A 20457-nucleotide genomic window follows, 5' to 3' on the forward strand; every position below is an offset into this window, starting at 1 on the left:
TAGAGTGTTTAGGCACTGAAAGAGATTCCTTTTCCCTTATGCTTGGCCCTGGGAATTGTGTTCCGGACAAAAAGCTTCACTGGCCGGCTGCTTTTCCAGTTGAGGCAACTCACAAGGTTCCTAGGTGAATTCCCCTCCAGGTACGAGCTTGGGGCGGGCAGCGGGAGTCCGGCGCCGCCGGGACGCGCAGGCGAAGGCGTGGGCGCGGGGCGGGGCGGCAGGGCTCCGCCGGAGGGGACCCCCACACCCACTACCGTTATCCACCGCCCCCCTCAGCTCCTTTCCCTGGAAAGAGTCCGACTCCCAGCTCCCCGCAGTTCCGCGCGGGACAGGCGTAAGGACATTACTCAAAAGGAGGTGGAATCTCTGGGTGCCTGGGCAGGCGTGTGTGCGGCAAGTACCCCCGGTTCCCCGGTGGGGTCGAGACCTCTCTCCCGGGTCCATCCTGTGGTGTCTTCGCCTTCAGCCACTTCCTGAGCTTTGGCCACGAAGCGTGGACCTGTTTGAAGAGTGGCCTCCAGCCAGGGGCGGGAGGGGGAGGGTGGGGGCGATGGTAAAAGGACAGATACGGTCTTCGAGCGCTAATTAGAAGAACTGGGAAGAGTAAACGCGTCGGAGTCGCCCGCATGAAAAAGCAGGGCTCAACTGGGTGAATGAGCTGTCGGTGTTGGGACTTCTTGTGTGTGGGCGTGCAGAATTGCGGAAAAGTTGAGTTCTGGGTGGAATTGTATAAACCAAGAGTGGAGACCTTGGGGTCACATCCCGGGTTGAGAAAGCCTCCGCTCCCACCCCCGCAGTGCGGTTCTCCCCCGAGTACAGAGTTCCTGTAAAACCGCACGACGAGCTACTCTCTGGGGCGCCCTCTTCTAGGTGGAAACAGCTAAAAATCAGTCAGGTTTGGAGGAGGGGAGCTTTTTCTCCCCCTCCAAGAGGCGTATACACGAGGCATTAAAAACGAAAGCGATTTTCCCCCTACACCTTGTGAGATCCCAGGAACAGGAGACTTGCCTTTTTCCTCAACAAAAGAACAAGCACTTCTGAAAGAACGTAAAAACACTCGCTCTTGAGGGGTTCCACCATCCAGGAATGCCACACGCGATGGAAACACAAAAGCTCAACATTTTGATATTTTAAAAAATTTTCCCCTCTTTTAAGCCCTCTGCTTAAATACTGGTTGTAAGGTGAAAGTGCCTTCGTGTGAAAACATGCAGCAGGGTTCCCTTCCCTTTTCATGTGTACTAGCAGCTGCAAAACATTCCAAATGAGCTGGAAGGTCATTGTGGAGACTGACTAATATGACATTCAGTGCTGGCCTCATCAATTAGTCAAAAGCCTTGCCCCAGAAAATGAGAAAAAAAAAAGTAAATGTGCTTAAAAAATACACAGCACTCTAAATTCTGTATTGCCTCCCAAATCCCAAACAACTTTTTATAGTTATTCTTTCGGCTATTAACCCACCCCACTGAAACTCCGTTTCCCCGGTGTTCCAGGCCTGCATTTATACTTACTTTGGCTTCGGTCGCCAGAGCTTTGAGATGTGCAATGCAAACAGTAAAGAGTCACATTAACCCTGCTTTGATCTCCGAAGGAAGATTATGGCAGATAGCAGGTCGCCACACAGATAGATGCTGCTGGGAAAAGGAGCCCTTCCCCCACCTTTTTCTTTCTTTCTTTTTTTAATGTTTTTTCAAAATATCTCCCTTAACTTCAGGACATCCATGGCCAGCTGGCAAACTGGAAAGTGTCAATATGAACTAGGAATAACTTTTTATTTAAAAACTAGATGATTAAACTTCTTAGATGGAGACTTTTTTGTTTCATAGATCTCAGTACTGGAGTTAATGCACTCATTTTGTCTACCTGCTTATTTACATAAATACCTAAGACAATGTTTCAAATACATGGTCCTAATGCAACCTCCACAGGAGTTCAATTGCCTGGGAAAAGAAGTTGTGTTTCCTTTGCTTTCTTTACCCTTGAGTCCTGTAGGCATAGAATAATGGTAGTTAATCTGCTTAGATAATTTAAGATTTAAAGATTAGAAGGCCTATACTGACAATTTCAAAATTCAAGTCTGAGTGCTTTGGCTAAGCAAAGCTTAGGAGATGACAGATGTGATAAAAGAACTGCCAAAAACTAGACTTTATTAAAACTAAAAGGTGTGATGTTTTTGTGGCTTTTAAAGAAATGCTTGTTATAATGCTAACTCAATCCAAATGTGTCCTTAAACAAACAACTGCAGGGGTATTTTATTTTATGCTACCTGATATTTATACACACAATACAGTTTTTCACTCTGCTTGCATATACACACTCAGATAAATTTTACAATGCTTTTCAAACCACCTCCCATATACATAAATATAGTTAGTTTAGTTAGTAGAGCTGAGCTACATGCTCAACACAAGTGATGTGTACATAATCATAAACGTGTGCTATATACACTTCCTTCCCCTTATTTCTCAATTTTCTGTCATAGCTTCAACATTATAGTGCTAGAGGCTGCTTATGAAGTTACAGCTGTCACCCAGTTTTCTTCAGAACTTGTTGAATGGGAAGAACACATACAGATATCTGAATTTGTTAAAAACCCTATTCTGCTTCAAGTCATCCCTATTAAAGTTGATTTTCATTAACCTCAATGGGCCAACCTCCATGACAGCCCAAATCACACTGACACTGAGGCTACCCAAACGCTTTTACCAGTAGGACCAAATACATTAAACTGCTTTGCATCAAATATGTCCTTTTAAAGTGTCCTTTTAGATAACTGGCTTGGGAGCACAGCTTGGAAGGAGAACTAAAATGGAAGAGAGATTTCAGGAAGGAAGAGGGCAAAGAGAAAGCAGGTGAAAGGAAAAGAACCATACGAGTGATTATTTAGGCAGAGAAATCTTTTGTGGCCATAGATTATGTTGAGGTTATTTTCAGACTCAATGTTTGTTCTCACCTGAGTGGCCTCCCTTTTCCTTGATACATTTCTCAAAATCTGCTACCACTAAAATCAGGTTCTAGAGAATTTGTTGTGGAAGCTACCTAGGTATTTATTTATAGGATGTGGGAGATATTTTACACACACACACACACACACACCCCATTGCATTAAGCATCCCAGGAATGCTCATTTTGGTGATATTTAGCTGAAATCGTATTGTCATGTTCATATGAGGTGATTTGTGCCGTGTCTTGCTTGTAAGTTAACCTGCCTCTACAGTTCATTTTGTAAGCTAACTTTACACATACTTTGAATTAAAAAATACTTTCTCTCTGGAAAAAGAACAAATGTTGGTTACTTGTTGGTCCTTAAAGATGGAAATAAGCATTACATCTTAATTATAGTTAAAGTTTTGCTAAAAATTCTAATCTCTTCAATCTGCTCTTTTCCTTTTACCAGAATCGCAAGAGCCTAGAATGTTGCGCATGTGTTAAAGAGAGAATAGACTTCCTTGTCTTTTTAATTAAAGTTTATGCAGCTCATGGAAAGTAGTAATTTTCTAGAAAATTAGATCACTTTAGGTCACTATAGCTTCACTCTTCTATCTTCAACATAGTTCTAAGCAAATCTTGCCCTTTAAAAACCATCAATTAAAAAAGCAAAGAATACTGAAGTAGTATTCAGAATTTAAAGTATTTGGACTTAGAAATCTGATCCCAGCACCATAAAGACAGATATAAATGATGGATCCTACCAGGTATGCTCCATGTGACAGCTCACGTTGGATTCTGCATGGCTTATCAGAGTAACATGTGGCAGTACCCATTCCTGCTTGTCGGAAACAGCATCATTGTTGCCTCCTTCCTGATTCTGGGAGTCATGAATCACATGTACAAAAAGCTCTTAAGTCACTGTTCTTTTCCTAAACAAGGTAGAAATCAAATTCAACCAGGAAGTAATCAAAGTATTGACTCAACAGATTAAAAACAAAAACAAAAACAACCCCACAACACTTGGCAAAGAATGGGGGTCTTTTTCTCATAAAAAATGTTAGACTCATTTTTAGGAGACTCACCTAAAATATCTAGTGGCTCCCCATTGCCTAGGGAGGGGAGACAAACTTCAGAGCTTGCCATACTTGAGGAGGCGTAGAGCCCTGTGTGAGGACCGAGGGCGCTGGAGTCACACTGCTGCATCATCTTGAGACTCAGTTTCCTTTCTGTACAATTGGAGTAACAATAGAATTGACTTATCTGGTAATAGTAGAATTAAATGAAATAAATGCCTGCAAAATGCTTAACAGGGTGCTTTGTGGAGAGTAAATGTTCAAAGAATATTAGCTAATGCTTAACATTAACATTAATATAATGCTTAATGAGGCCTTTTGGTTTCTGTTTCTGCATGTGCTATTCCCTTATTCTAGAAAAGCCCTCCCTGGCCCATTGCCCACCTCTCTACCTTCTCACCTCAACTAATGCCACCCCTGGGAAGTCTTTTCTGATGCTTGAAATTAGGTGTCTCTCTTTATGCCTCTGTTTTGTAGGCTTCGTTGTCATTGTTGCTTTGTTTATGTGTCTCCCTAGTTAGATTACACACTGTGGCAAAGCGTACAGTAATATTTACCTTTCTTTTGCAGAGCTCGCAGCTGAGCCTGATGGATAGTAAATACTCCATATATGTATAAATATTCAATCTTTTCTTTCTATTTTTCTTACTTATAAATAAGTTGTAATTGGATAGATTCTTCTACATTTAGTTTTTTCTACTTGGTATTCTTCAAGGAGAGTGCTCAAAGAAACATAACTATTAGTCCCATAAGTAACTTGATGAAGAATTTTGCTTGTGGACTCTGTCATGAATTGTCAGCATTTTCAGGACAAAATATCTTCAGAAAGTTTCCCCTTTTAACTGAAGAACTCATGGACAAGTTGAGTTGCCTGTCCAATCCTCAGATATTTGACCATACTGTTCAACAAGTGGCATGTGCATGTTCCTTGGGTAGTGATTTGGATTATCTATTTGAGTGTTAATAGTTAGGTTTCAACTATCACAATGCCCTGGCCACGTGGTCTTCCAATGAATCCAATGATCCCATTAGTTTAAAGGACATGCGTGTAAGTAAAAATCATTAATAGAGATTGGAGGGATCACAAACATCTTTAAAAGACCATTTAGGTTTGTTTCACTGGTATTTTGAGTCCAACAACTATTGAACAGAAATCCAGGGAAACCTTCACTATGGAAGGCTAATTTGATGGAAGACCAGTATAAACTATGATATGTCAGAATACAGAATATTATCATCTACTATATAGAGAGTATACAAGCCAGGGACCAATACTCTGGCTGAGCCCTCATAACTGGGTCTGCTTCAATGAGCAGGTCAGAATTCTTTGTAATCATTTCATTAGTCATCAGAAACAGTTATTACAGGAGTATTTGAAAGCAGTTTGTTTCCTTAAGCTTAATCACCCCCTGCAAAGCTTAATTAGATTTGTTAACTCTCTTCCACCAAAGGAATAGTTAAGCTGATTCCCCATCTTGGAATTATCAAATGTTTAAAAGTCACAAGGTCCAAATTAACTAGATTTTCCTGGGATAATAATAAATATCTGAGTTGCATGATAATAAGATGATTCCTGCTGTTCTGCTCATGTAAACTATAATTGACATTTATAATCTTTCTTCTAGCCCCTTCAAAAATAAACTAAAGCAATAAAAAATTTTACAATTAAAAAAAATTCCCACTATTGTGGAAACAATAGAATTTCCATTGATGATGAAGGAATATTACGTTCTTCAAACTAAAGAACAAAGGAAATATTTTTATTTGGTTGCAGGTCCTCACAGATGCAAGGGAAGCTTGGGGAAGGTCATACAGCCTAGTTTTTTGCACCCAGGCAAGGTACTCCTATGCCATCAGTCCTGCTCAAAGCCCAGTGCAGCCCCACACTCACATGTTCTCATGAGGCATTTCAGTTACCTGCTCAGACAAACGAGAGCGAGGAGAGGGAAAAGAAAGCAGAGGGACAGGAATTTGTTTTGGCACCAGGAATAAGATGATATGGAGTTTGAAATCTTAAATAACTAGTGAGGGAAATAGTAAGGTTTGCCTCACGAATGGATCTTTCTCTTTCTGCCACTTCTTTTGTGGCACTTCCTATTTATTTATGCTTCACATCTTTCCATGACGGATTTGGAAGTGGCTTTAATAACTGACATATAAAACAAAACAAATATTTTACTCCTCCCACTCTCACTCCAGATTCAAGCTATGGAGTGTCTCACAGCAGGCTGACCAAGAAATTTCTGCTAATGGAACTAGTCATTCACTGGCTTTATGATTAACACAGTGACATGCATAAAAACCCTTGCTTTCTTTTTCCTATGTAGATAACATTGGTCCAGAAAAAGACAGCCTTCTTTTCTCCCTCCAAATATCAAAATCAGTTTTTTGCCACATAAATATGGCCCAACTGGTCCATCTATCAACCATATTTAAAAGATACTAAAACAAGAGTCTACAACTTCTCTTGGAAGGCTATTTTTTGTGGTTGCTGAAAGCACAGTGTGAAAACTTTTTGTTTCAGATCGGACCTCCCAAGCCTGACTGAATTTTTATGCCGGAGTACCCAAAAAACTCCAAGAAAAACACAGCTCAAACCACCACATTTTGCTTGCTTTCAGGTTCAAACCCTATGAAACCACCACATTTTGTATGGTTTCCACCCCAGACCGTAAGTTGGCATAGGATCCCGCTAGATCCTCCCTGCTCAGGTCTGACTGAAATGTTTACCAACCTTGACAACATTTTTGGCTAACTTGTTACTCACTTGGAATGCAGGTGAATCAAGCTGAGTTCTCAGCACCAATTTCTTCACTTGGGTCCCTTTTACCCAACCCTGCCACCCAACTAGGGGCACGGAGCCGTTGCATTGTCCCCAGTCAATCACTGTTACTTCCTCTGTGACATTCTACTATGCTTGCCTTGCCTCGCACCTTTCTGACTCCTTTCTTCCCCTAAAACCTTACCCCTTCTGTGTATTATTCCATCATATTGCGTACTTGGAGGCTAATCAGATAAATCAGCTTTTGCATTAAGGTGTTAATGGATTTTAAAATTCTTAGGGAATGCATAGGGCACTAGATTTTAAGTTTCTTGCGGTCAGGCGCGATCTCTTGCTGACTATTTCGAGTTGCCAAGTCAAAGACAAGATTTTTATTTGTTAAATCTGGCAACCCTATGACCATTGTAGCTCCACCTGCTAGAATCCCCGCACAGGTGGTCAATAAATACTGGCTGATTGAATGAATGAATGAAGGTAGCGGGGGATATATATCTTGGAATCTTTTGATTCTTTCTAAATTGTAATCGCATAGGAAGCTGGCTTACCCTGTAGGCCTGGAGCTATTTCATATGATCTCAGGTATCTGAGTTTTTGATAAAGATTGGGATGGGCACAGTCTTTGACTTTCTTCATTCTGCTTTTCTCATGCGACCATTGCTCTACAAGGGCATCCTTCTTCCTTGGAAGAGCCTGTGGAAGAGAAAGAGGTGAGAGAGTGAACACCTGCTGTTAGGTCACAGTTCACCAAGGGAAGTGCCATCCTGACAATTGGGTTGGGAGGCCTTGAGAGAGTGGGGATGTTAACTGATTGCTTCCTGCTGTCATTCTTTCTCCATCAGAAGAGGGAGCTCCCTTGATAACCACAAATACAAACAGGAGCCTCCTGGGAATCCATGGGTGCTTGGAGTGGGGAGTAATAATAGCACTTTGGGCTGACTGGAATCTTTCATAAGTAGTCCTAATGCCCCCAAAGTCATCATCTTGAGAATTCTTAAGCCCTCTGTGGAAGGGGGAAAACTGTCTCAATATGTTTATTTTATAATTATGTTAAATTATCAATTACATTTATTATTGAAATTGCTGTAAAATCATAAGGGGGTTCTTACTTTAAGAGCTGTGGGCCTTGGATATAAAGGCAGTGTTGACTTTGTCTTCATTTTTGCATCTACTGTTTTCTTCAGGAAGTTTCTGGAACTTTCCCAGTACTTTGCTATACTTCTCCTTGGTGTCAACCAGTATCTCTCATAAAAGTGTGACTTGGGAAAGTGAAGAATTTTCATCTATGTTAGCATGCCACCTTTTTATTTAGAGCTATGACTGAAGTTCACAGTAGATCTATTTTCATGTATCGGCTGCCCCGGAAGACAAGGGGACTACTTTAACCTTGAGACAAATCAACTCTGAGCCAGACTGAGCCCAGAATTCACACTCCCTCCCACATGCTCCCTCAAGTTCTGCTTTGTGAGTGGTTTATCTCTGATGCTCATTTATCTGATTTCTAGAATCTATTTCTGGCCTGAGGCACTGACAGATAGAGGAAACTATGTGCTGTCTGGCTACTGAATTCTGTTCCTCTAACAAAACAAAGTCAATATGCCTTAAAGTCCTATCCAGGAAGAGTGTTCTCAAAGGTGTAGAATTTTGGTTTTCTACACATGATGATTAAAAATGGGGCTCTGGAGTTAGATCTATCTGGAATGGAATCCCTGATCTGTCTCTTTACTAGCTTGAATCAAGTTGCTTTACTGTTCTAAACTCCAGTTTCCTAGCATGTAAAGGGGAGATACTTACAGGACTTACTGTGTAGGGTACTTGTTAGGATTAAATGACCTACTGCAAGGAGAGTCTAGCTCACACATAGTAAGTGCTTGACAAAGGAGAGCCATTATTGTTCAAAGTCTGGAACAGAAGATTTTCTTTTTAAACAGATGCTCAGAATGTTTCTGTTCAACAAACACATCTGTATGGCCTGGATTGTGCTTGTGGGCCATGATACAAACTGTGGCAGTAATGTCCCTGCACCTGGTTGGCCACATTCCTGGCCCTTCCCCTGAATGTCCAGCTTCTGGTTTAACTGGAAGTTGGGAGGCAGGGTCAGTACAGTCTTGCACTCTCTGACATAGCCAGGACCAGGGCCCTGTGGGAAAGTGGGCGAGGCCTCCCTGGTGCCAACCCAGATTCCTCTGACATTCCTGGCAGCTCCTCCTACCCAACTTTCTGGGGGTTGTTTTGCGGGTGGTGCATTCCCAGCACTGTAGAGGTGGCAGCTGAGCCTGGGGCTCTGCTGGGTTTCTGGCCCTGCTTCCAAACTTCCAGTGCTCTTCTGGCTCAACCAGAAGTTCAGGTGTGGGATGGCCTGGTGGTGTGCTGGCCTGGGAGTGTGGGTGGGGTGCAGTGGAAAACACTTGAGCAATGAATCTAGAGCCCTGGGGACGTTGGATTTTTTTTTTTAAGTGGAATTTTACTTCATGCCATTTATGCTTTCTATCTACTCTGAGCTTTCAGAGGGTTCAAGCCCACCAGGAGTACAAAGGCCAATGCAGAGCGGTTGTGGAAAGAGATTAGAGGAAGAAGGGAGATGGTTTAAAGGAAGATGGATTCCTTTCTCCAACAATGTCTCTCCTCCTAGCATCTCTCCAACATTCTCTCTCCTCCGAGCAGATTTTTTTCCTGTTCGTCTTTCTAGAATGTCAATCCATTTCTGGCCATTCACAAAAAGAGAAGCCGAGGTTAAAAGGCTGAGGAGCCTCAAAAATCTTTTATCCTCTTTGTTCACCCTTTCAACCCTATCTTCCTTTCTTTTTTTGCTCTTCTTTCTTAGAGCATGGGGAAGGGGAGCTTTTAAATTAAGATTCAAAACTTGAAAAAAAAAACAAACTTCAGAGGAAAACAAAACATAAGGAAACAAGACGAATAAGGTAAAGAAGATGTAGAGGAGGAGGAGGAGGAAGTGTGTGTCCCTCAATCCCAAGGTGACCAGGAATGGCCCAGAGTTAATACAGAACAGGCATGGCCTCTTGTCATACTTAAACTTCAGAATGGAATTTGCTAAAATGTGGTAAAAATGGAAAGGAAAATTCAAGGGAAGAACCCATCCCCCACAAGACTAGTGATTATATAGACTCAAAATGTTGAAGAAATCTTGCCATATGTATGCAGATGATCCACTGAGATAGACCAAAAGGATTAGAATTACCTCTTGGTAGTGGTAATTTTTTTTTTTGATGATAGCTGTGATGTATTTCATATATAAGGTACACGTTATAACTATAGGCTTGCTATAATAGGCTTTATTTTTTCATTGAGCATAAATTTAGTTCACATTTATTTAATTAAGCATATTCAAAATATCCACCAATTCTGGTAGAGTCAGAGCAAAATAAAAAGATAATTCCTCTACTATAGGATGCTATAAATTAAGGAGGAGACCCCTTCTCCAAACAGGAAAAACCAACTAACTTAAGTCGTGATGCAGGTGGGGGAAATAGGGAGGGGTTGGTAAAAAGGTCTGGGGATCTAACGTATAATAACATAGTGACTATAATTGATAACACTGTGTTGAATATTAAAATCTGCTATGTCTTACAGATTCTTAGACAACTTAAATGTTCTCAGAAAAAAAAGAGATAAATATGTGAGTTGATAGGATGTGTGATAGGTGATAGGATGATCTGCATTAGGGAATTCTTTCACATAGTATACATATGCCAAATCCACACAATGTACACTTTAAATATCTTATAATTTTATTTGTCAATTATACCTCAATGAAGCTGGGAAAAAAAAACTATTGAGAAGTGCAAATGTTTTCCTTTCATGGGATTATATTATCCATATGGCTTCACACAATAAACTTCCAAAATGCTATTGCAGTGATTAAAGCCCTGCTTGGAATGAATCCCAGGTGTGTCATTCCTCCAACAGAGGGGTAGCCAGCCAGGGCCAGGGAGTGGCCACATTTGTCTTTGTGTGTGTGTCCCCTGTGCTGGTGTAGTGCTAGGCACACACTAAGTTTCTCAGGCCAAACCAAACTATGGTGGAGAATAGTGAAGGGGAAAGTTATTTATTTATTTGATGATTTTAGCTTCCTTATTCTCTTGGTAGTAATCCGGTTTGGGAACCTCCTCCTCCTTTTCTCCTGAGACTAGACTCTCAGAATATTCTAATTAAGCTTTTTTTTGGAGGAGTGGGTATCGCTCAGTGGTAGAGCAGATGCTTAACATGCACGAGGTCCCAGTTTCAATTCCTAGTACTTCCACTGAAAAACATAAAAAATAAAATGAATTAAAATAACTTTTTGGCCTCCCATTTTTTGAGCCCTTACTATGTATTAGATAGGGCTTTAAATATCTTGGGTTCTCAGTACTCCTCATGGATGATATCAGCGATAGCTCACACAGTTCAGTGCTGCAGGGAGCCTGACTGCTGTACACAGCATCTCGCTCATTGCCAGGGCTCAGGACATCTTAAACAATAGCAGCAACAGCTGTGAGAGCAATCCAAGGAACAATTTGTTGGAATAAAATAAAACAGGGCTTTACCATATGGGAGATATATCTCAGATGGGTTTATTAGACGTAGGATGATTTTTCTTGTAGCCTAAAGGCTTTCTGGAGGGAATCTGAAATCTTTTCACTATGCCTACATCATTGCCAGATGTGGACGTAGTGAAATAGAACTTATCCTGTGTGTGTTTGTGTGTGTGTGTGTGTGTGTGCACATGCATATATGCATGTGTAAAAGTGGCAAATTCTGGCTCACACACTGAGTTGTAGTTTATCCCACTCTCACTTTTGTATGGAAAAATTTCTTCATGAGCCTTCTAGGTATGTGGCAAGACTCCTCCCACTCCCTGTCTGAAAAAACTATAGGTCATATCACTTTCACCAATATGTAAAGCCAGAGGCAGTAAAATTATGATAAACACGGTAATTTCATAAAAGAACTTGTTAGTCTTGTACTCTAATGTAGGATGTAATGGATGCTCTACTAAAACTTAAAAATTCATAATGGTTATTGATACCATTAATCAGAATTTGCCATTGTGAACAGCTCAGGGATCTGTTGTATTAAGCTGTCATGTGGTTGCAGTCATTTTTTTTTAACTGCCATCAGAGGTAACTGTCAGCAACACCGTATCTTCTCTCTACTCTATTACGGCTTCAGGTCCCCAGGGTTCCATCCTGAGTCCAGGGCGATTTGTACGGTACACTAATGACCTGCTGATTGTCTGCACAAAAGCGAAATCGTGTGCTGTTCAGGCAACACAGTGATTCCACACAAAAGTAAAGGACTGTCTGGTGTCAAAATAATACCATATTCTAACTTTGATAAAGGTTTTTAAACTGACTACAAGGTACTATTTGGTGCTAAAACGAGTGGAAGAAATAATGTTTATTCAAATAACCAACAAGTTGGCAGCAGGGAAGAAAATTACAGGAGTGTGTGTGTGTTAAAAGGATACTGTTTAGATAGCTGTTTCTGTTCAGATTTTTTATTCTAATTTTGAAGGTCCAGAAACTAGAAAATGTGTTTCAGTTGAACATTTATTCATATTGGTGATTATTAATATGTATTTTAAATAATATGCTACCAAAGAGTTTTTGTTCTAAGTAAGGAGAATGTATAGTGAACACTATTGATCTAACTATGAATTTCTAGACCTACCTCTATGGTCTGCCTCAGTGAGCAGGTCTGGGGCTGCAGGGGGCCAGGCGAAGCCATCTCAATACTCTGTGTGGGTGTGTCTGCCCCATAGCATCTTCCCTCTAAACCTGAGGATACAGAAGAGAACCATCTAAAATTCCATCCTGCTCCTCTTTTTCCCTGCCCCCATGCTCGACTGGCTCTGCAGGCTGGTCAATATGAGTCTAATGAGCTGGTTCTTCCTTAGGGGACTTGTTGCCAAGTCATTGATCTGTTTAGTGATGGAGAACTCCTGCTAAGACTCTGATCCAAATTCTAAAGCTTTATTCCAAGATTGTTCATTCATCCATTTGTTTATTCTTTCACCCATATGGTGACTATTTTAAACCTTTTTTTTTTTATATCAGGCACTATGCTAACCATCAGGATGACAGTGATGAATAAGATTCAGCGTCTGCTCTCAAATCCCCTCATAGGCCTGTGGGAGTCAATTGGCAATTACCAACCTCTGGATAGACTGTTAAGTATCCCTTGTCAGCTCAATCCTGAAAGGATTTAAAGAGAATGTGAGTTGCAACATGTTGGCAAAATAAAAGCTCCCCTACTAGATTGTAAGCTTGTTTAGGGCAAGAAGTGAGTCTTGTCCTTGGAATTATTTACAGCTCTGAGCATAGGAAGCACATAGAGCATATGTTCTATAAAACAGCAGGTAAATTTTTTGAAATGTCTAAGAATCTTCAACAATGGACAGTAAATTGCAGATACCAAGAGTCTGTTATGGGTTTGACTTCCATTGATAAAGCTTCACTTCATAACTAGAGGCGACCCTTGCCCCATCAAGTTTACTCATCCATTTCAAAACATGTGTTTAGCACCTAGGATATGCCAGTGCATGTGCAAGATGTTGTGGACTCAAGAGTGAACAGGATAGAAACAGGATCTTTCCTCCTACAGCTAGCTCACAGCAGAGTTGTGGGGATCTCAGAACAGACACAGAGCATTCCACTAAAGTGTACTGAGTTTTGTGAGAAAGGAATACTACTGTTACCTAGGCTACCTATTAGCAGAGGGGTTAGGAGGTCAGGGAGAAGAGGGCTCCAGGCATTAAGGACAACGTGCAAAGGCCTAGAGGTGAGAATGATCCGTGGTGCATTCCAGGGACTTCAATATATTCAGAGTCACTGAATTGTCACCTGCAATGAGAGGAACTTGAGATGAAGCTGGGGAGGTGAGCAGGACTAGATCCTGAGGGACTTTGTAAAGTATGCTAAGTAGTCTGGAGTCTATTGCAAATCAAAGGGAGTTTGTTGAAGGGTTTTGAGCAGGGCAATGGCACAATAAAATGTGTGTTTTTGAATGATTGTTCAGGCTACATATCGGATGGGGCATGGGGAGGGTGAGCTATACCAGCTGGGATGGTGTCTGCAGTAACCCAAGAGGAAGACAGCCTATAGTCAAAACAGATGGTAGAGTGGAAAATGCGTAAGCTTGAGAATCTGACAAGGCTTGGCTCCAAAACTTTCTATCTATATGACTTTTAGCAAGTAACTATTTTACACAGTTTATTTTACACTTTCTCCTGCAAAATGGAATAACTCTGCATATCTGATGTGAGACTTAAATACTGTACATAAGCTGCCAGGTATTGTGACACACACTTAAATGATAGCCCCTTTCTGCTGCTCCTTCCTCTCCCCATGTATTTATTCCCCTTAAATGTACAACTTTTATTTATTTATTTTTTTTACTTTATTACAATTTGGGTTTTTGGGGGGGGAGGAGAGGTAATTAGGTTCATTTATTTATTTTTAGTGGAGGTACTGAGGACCCGTGCATGCCTTGTGCACGCTAAGCATGCACTCTCACCACTCGCTAAACTTTTAAATAGGATCTTCCGTTACTGTTGTTGTTGGTCCTTTTGTTGTTGGTCTAGCTCCGGACCATGAGTGTGGTGAAGGCTCCTCCTTTTAAAAATTCTGCCTTTGGGACAGCTGCAGACCTCTTAGAATGTTCTGGCCCACCACAGGGTTATCTCTCAAGAAGCTGTTGAACACTTTATTCTGGTCTGGACGATGTTACAACCAATGAAAAGCAAGCTTGGCAGAGACGAAAATCTTTACTCTCTTTCCCTTTGGAACTTTCTGGTAACTGCGTTCTTCCCCTCACACCCATGGAATGCAGCTTTGGTGTTATCTTTGGCCATCCTCAGGGCTTCTTCTTAAGCACTTGTGGAGAGAGAACGTTGTATTTTTTACAGAATAGACCTCATTTTCACTCTGAGTATATTCCAAAATCCTGTCATATTTTCCTTTCTGACATCTCTAAAACTCATCTTTTCCCATTGATCTCCAATAGCTAAAATCCTTTCCCATATTTTGGCCCTTTTTCCCTCCTCTTCTATTCCTTATTTATGCCTCTACTGTGGTCTCTAATCTTGAGTTCTGCCTCTGTTAAAGTAATCTCCGTGGTGCCTTTATTACAATATCTTTTTAAAATGCCTTCTCTGATTTCTCTCATCTGCATTAAATATGGACTTTGGGGACCTTCACTGATCTCCACTGCCTGACTTTTTTTCCCCTGATGGTTTTGGATATTTCTTCTTAATTTCTTACTACCTGACCTCCTTATATGTGTTCTTTTTATTTTCCTCGTTCACTTTTTGTTTTCCTAGGCAGTTTTCAAGCTGTCTCCTCTCCAGCCAAGAACATTTTCTTTCCTTTTTACATGCCCAATCCAGCCTCAGACAAGCTATATCCTGCAGCCCCTCCCTTACTTCTCCCATCGCTCTCTTCGTCATGTTTGCTAACTTCTCCTTCTTCATGATGATGGTCTTTTCTTTATCAAGTGGTGCTATAGCTATGTCATAGAGTGCATGTGCTTTCTGATATAAGCAGATCTATCGTTTATTAAGGAAGGACTTTGCTATTAGTTGATTTAAGTCCAATCTCTTGCTTTCACTGCCACTGTCTTGGTTTGGGGCTGACAAACCCCTTTTGGTCTCACTGCCTCAGCTGTCTCTCCCAGCTATTCGGTCTTTCTCATGGTTCTCAGAAATGTGTTTCTAATTAGTCCCTTTCTCTTCTGAAACAAAACAAAACAAAACAACAGAGCTTCTACTTTCTTTCATCTGTAGAATGAGATTTACCTTCCCCAGGTATGCATCAGGAATTTTCAAACCATGGCCCCTCCCTGCCATTCCAGATGCACGTTCCTACCCCAAATCCTAAATTCCAGTCACATGGAACTGCTGGAGGAGGTAATTTACTATAGAGGGAGGTTGAGAGTGGACTGTTACAGGCCAAATATAGTCTGCAGAATTCTTTGCCATTTTTTTTTAAACAAAAAGATTTTGTGTACAACTCTGTTTTTCTGGTTTCTCTCAGAAAATAGGGCAATACTGTGCCATATACCCACCTGGCACCAAAGAGTTGGGGTTGAATGGTGGCTGCCCCCTTAGATGAAGCATGCTCTTTCTCCAGTTTGCCCGTTCCTGACACTTCTTTTTGTAGCTCCAACATTGAGGCAAAGTGTCATTTGCCATTCATTATTGCTCTTGTGCTTTGTTCTATCTCAAGTACTAAGAGTATTAAGTATTAATGGTATTAAGAGAAAACTGTATCACATCTTATATCTGTAGATTTATCGGTAGAAATAAAATATGAGTAGATACTGCATAGTCTTTCAAGAAACATATGGGCCCCGCTTAACAATTTCATACTTAGATCCTGTAGGCATCTATGTTTGGATCGCTGACATAACAGCTTAGTACTAAGGGTCTGTGTTCAAATCCTGGCTCCATCACTTACCAGCTGTATGGGTTTGGGCAGGTTACTTAAGCATTCTCTGCCTCACTTTCCACCTAAGTTGGGGATGACACTAGCATGTATCTCACAGAGTTTTTATGAAGAGTATATGAGATAATCTATGTAGAGAATTTAGTAGAGGGGTTAGAACATGGAAAGCATTACCACTATTATTATTATTCTATTTTCCTCAAATCTAATGGTGGGAATATCAGCTCCATGAGGGACATGGTTTTGGGCAGAGTCTTTTAGTGCCTGCTTAACCACACCTTCTTTGCTATCAACTTTGCCACTTATTACGCATGGGCTTGGTCAAGTTATTCAACCTCATTATGCCTCTGTTTTACCATTTATAAAATGTTAACAATAACAGTATAATGATAATAGTATCCACATCTTTGGTTATGATGTATCATCTGAGATAACTATGTACTGTGTATCGTATCATGGTGTCTGCCATGTAATAAGTACCCAGTAAATTGTAGCTATTATTGTCATCAGCTGCCCTGCTTTGACCAAAAAAAAAAACAAAACCCAGATTTTGCCTTTGTTTCCCCAATGATGTCACTTAATAGTTGTGAAGACTCAAGAGTCAGGTGATACACTGTGGTGCCCACACTTCTACATGGGCTTTTAAATAGCCGAGATAATTGCACATACCATAAAATTCATCCACTTAAAATGTACAATCTAGTGGTTTTTGATATATTCAGAGTTGTGCAATCATCAAAACTATCTAATTCCAGAATGTTTTCATCACCCCCCAAAAGAAACTCTATAGCCATCATCCCTCAAACTTACCCCTACCCCCAGCCCTTGGCAGCCACTAATTTGATTTCTGTCTCTATGGATTTGCCTATTCTAGATATTTCATGTAAATATATATAATACATGGCTCTGTACACTGGCTTTTGCCTGCATGTTTCCCTGAAGAATAAAGCTGCACCCTTTACCAGAAAATAGATTCCTACTGGGAAGCCGAAGGAAGCCCTAAATAGGAAATAAAAAGTAGGAAGATGGCATAGGCCAAGACTGACCTACGAGGAACAAAGCCAAACAGACTTGCATCTAGGGGCCAATTTGAGGACAGGAATGTTGAGGGGCTGTAAACTGTGACTATAAAAAGCAACCAAGCTAGATTCCACTGGACTCTTCACAGTCAGCCCTCAAAAACAATATAAGGATCTCAGATGCTCATCTGTGGATTCACCAGGGAGCTGGCTTTTTAAAAATGCAGATTCTGGGCTCTTCCTTGAGCTTACTGAATCAGAATGTTCAGACTGGAGGTCTAGGAACTGCAGCAAGCATCTGCCAGGCAGAGGGTTTGGACATTGCTGAATTACATGGAACGTGCTTGTATGATACTGAGCTGTGCTGTTGTGTTCCATCTTCAGTGACACTGCTCTGTATTGTTGATGTTCTTCTTAAGCATGTATGTTGATCTTCCTATCCTTTGTCCATTTCAGCCCCCCTGCACAGTGTTATACAAAGTAGGGGCCCAGCACTTATTAGAAGGTTGGTTATACAGGAACCTTGAGGGTACAGCTGGGACACTGCTGGCCACAAAGTCATTAAGGTCAACAGGGTCTAAGAGGAGACCTTTCCAGCACATTCTGAGCATTCTTTCTTTGAGATTTCAAGGCTGGTGTTTGTCTTCAGGGCTCTGACTTGTGCCCCAGTGGTCAAGAGCCCTTTGATGTTTGGGCTCCAGAGGATGTCCCCAGAACAGCCCCTCAGGGAGACCTTCCAGTCGTCTGCATGGTGCTGATAGGTAGAGGAGTGACAAGAGAAGCACAGGGGTGGTTCCTACACCTCAGAGATCAGATCCCCAAGGGAACCTGTTAACATTCCTGTGCCTCCTCCAGACCCACTGAACCAGGCTGTCGTCCAGGAAGGGGAAATGACTACTCAGACACTACCCAAATATTGCTCTAGAATTTGGACAACATTATCCTCCCACCTGTGTCTGGAGCAAAGACACTGTGTTGTGCTCCTGGGGATTCACTTGGGCAGGGCCTAGGACTAGGATTTGGGAGACCGAGGCTTAGTCTTGGCCCTACCTTTGAGTAGCTCCCGGTGTGACACTGCATAAGCCACTCACCTTTCAGTTTACTTCTGTGTAAAGTGAAGGATTTGGACCAGGGGAGACACCTGGAATGCAGACATGATCATTGGCATCTGTAGGAGGCGTCTCTGTAGGCTCAGACGTCAGTTCTGAGAGATCCTTTTCTTCATGTGCTCTGAGGACAGACCTGCTTTCTCAGTCCGGGGTTAGCAGCTGCTCATTGGCACTGGAGGTAAAGTTGCTGAAGCCCACTGTTTGGAGGCTGGTGGTTGGTGTGGAAGGGTGGTGAGATTAAACAAGAAGCATGACAAGCCCTACCCCTTTCTTGGCTCACTCATCCCCTCCTCTCTCTTCTTCCCATATTCCAATAATTAAAAGTTAGATGCATATAATTCCATTTTTAAAATGCAAATATTCCATGGGAATGTTAAAGCCACTAGTTGTTAATACTCTAGTATGAAATACCCAAATCTAGCCAATGGGAGACTTTCTGTTTAACTAGTATCTGCTGTATTAAAGAAATTTGAGTGGGTGAATAATAGCACATGCACTCTGGATCCCTGGAGCCTCAGGAAGTGGGCAGAGTGGCATAGCAAGGGAGGGGAAGGAAGTCAAAGACAGTCATTGATTTGGTGGGTTTGCCTAGTACCTTGGCAACAGCACGACAATACTCCTCCTGTGATGTTTTGGGCAGAGATGCCCTAAACTCGTGATGCTTCACCTAGACCATCTTTGGGCAAGGTTCTTATCACTGTCTTATTTTGTTAATGACACTAGAAATCAATCATTTTGGTTGCCCAGAAACTGGATAAAGATTGGGTCACCATACTCCTCACTTTTCACGGACCTTAAATCCATGTTTATCCCCAAATATTACTTATTTTAACTCTCACTCAGGTCACAAAATCAAACTCCATTCAGGGTAGCCCTGTGGAACACTGTGAAGAGACAGGGACTGGTTTTGGATTCTGTGAGCTCTCTTTCCTTTTTTCCTAGTTTACCCTCCCTAGCCCTCATTCTACGTCCTTTCTCCATGAAGATTCACTTGTATTTAATTGCAGTTATAATTTTTCCTCTTTCTTTGGTACAGCAAAATTAAACGAAAGAATGGAGAATCCTTAGGCATACTTTGTGTGATCCTTTAGTCTCTGCTCCATTGTCTGAAAAACCACAGACTTCATTTAGATGCCAATGAATCTGTCATCAGGTTTTGTTTAAGCCATGTATTTACCAAGATCCTCACTTGAGCAATGGCTTACCTTTTTAATCTTTGATTTATAATTTTACAGTTGCCGAGACATAAGGAAAACCCACTCCTTTGGAGGAGCATGGCCTTTTCCTATATTGCTTCCCACTGCTGCTTCTGAGCTTCTTGAATCCTGGCCCCTGGACACCATCCTATGGAAGACCTAATGGATGGGCTACCCACCCCCTGAGAGAAGAGGAACATCAGCTGCGGTTTCTAACTAGACTGCCTTCTTCATTTCAAGTCATGGCTGCCGTCAGGGTCAGATTACAGACAGACCAGCTGAACAACTGCTTGGAAGACAAAACTATAAGGGCACTAAAATGTCCAGGGTATGACAGCATATCCATAGAAATATACGGAGAGAAAAACAATACCAGCACTTCTTTTGGGAAGAGCCCTGTGTGGGGCTGGAAGGAGTGGTCTGATAAGTTCCTTAGTGGTGGAGAGTAGGGAATAATCAGAATATAGAGGAGCATGGGGGTGTTTTATTGCAGGGCTCCTGTTTTTCCTACTGAGACACATAAATTGGCTGCCCCAAGTAGACTGTCTGTGACCGCGGAAGGTAGGCAGACTACCCTTGTGGTCCTCCCGCTTGGTCCTTCTCCCTGCAGAGCTCAGCCTGTTCTCTAGTAAAGATCTGGCAAGTAGTGGTTTGAAGAGAACACCAATTTATTAGCTTACACACCTCTGCTCTGCATTCTAGGGCTTGAAAATGAAGACATAGTCATAGACTGTCTATCTTCCAGTTCTAGGATGTTAGCTCTTAGTGTGTTTTCATTCACTTGGAGGGGTGAGGGTTGTTAACTAACAGAGCAGATCAAGTCGAGTGGAGCCTGAACTCTGCCTTAAGGCTGGGTGATCAGATCCTGTGTTGAATTAATTAGATGGAGACCAGGTGAAGTTGAGATTTT

The 20457-nt window shown here is 41.6% G+C and overlaps 1 protein-coding gene across 2 annotated transcripts in view; it reads right to left on the bottom strand.

Annotated features, from left to right (window-relative positions):
• DLX6 (distal-less homeobox 6) overlaps nucleotides 1-20457 on the bottom strand; it is a 264603-nt gene that overhangs the window by 24631 nt on the left and 219515 nt on the right. Inside the window, exons 8-13 of one of the 2 annotated variants that reach the window (XM_072964947.1) lie at nucleotides 18334-18559; nucleotides 12447-12557; nucleotides 7890-8135; nucleotides 7329-7473; nucleotides 4011-4154; nucleotides 3690-3857 (exon numbers count right to left, since the gene is read on the bottom strand). The gene's annotated coding sequence lies outside the window, so the exon portion shown is untranslated. The remainder of the gene's footprint in view (nucleotides 1-3689; nucleotides 3858-4010; nucleotides 4155-7328; nucleotides 7474-7889; nucleotides 8136-12446; nucleotides 12558-18333; nucleotides 18560-20457) is intronic. The other variant, XM_072964946.1, reaches the window with a different exon arrangement.

The sequence above is a fragment of the Vicugna pacos genome, chromosome 7 (genome assembly GCF_048564905.1).
Source record: "Vicugna pacos chromosome 7, VicPac4, whole genome shotgun sequence".
Taxonomy (NCBI): Eukaryota; Metazoa; Chordata; class Mammalia; order Artiodactyla; family Camelidae; genus Vicugna; species Vicugna pacos.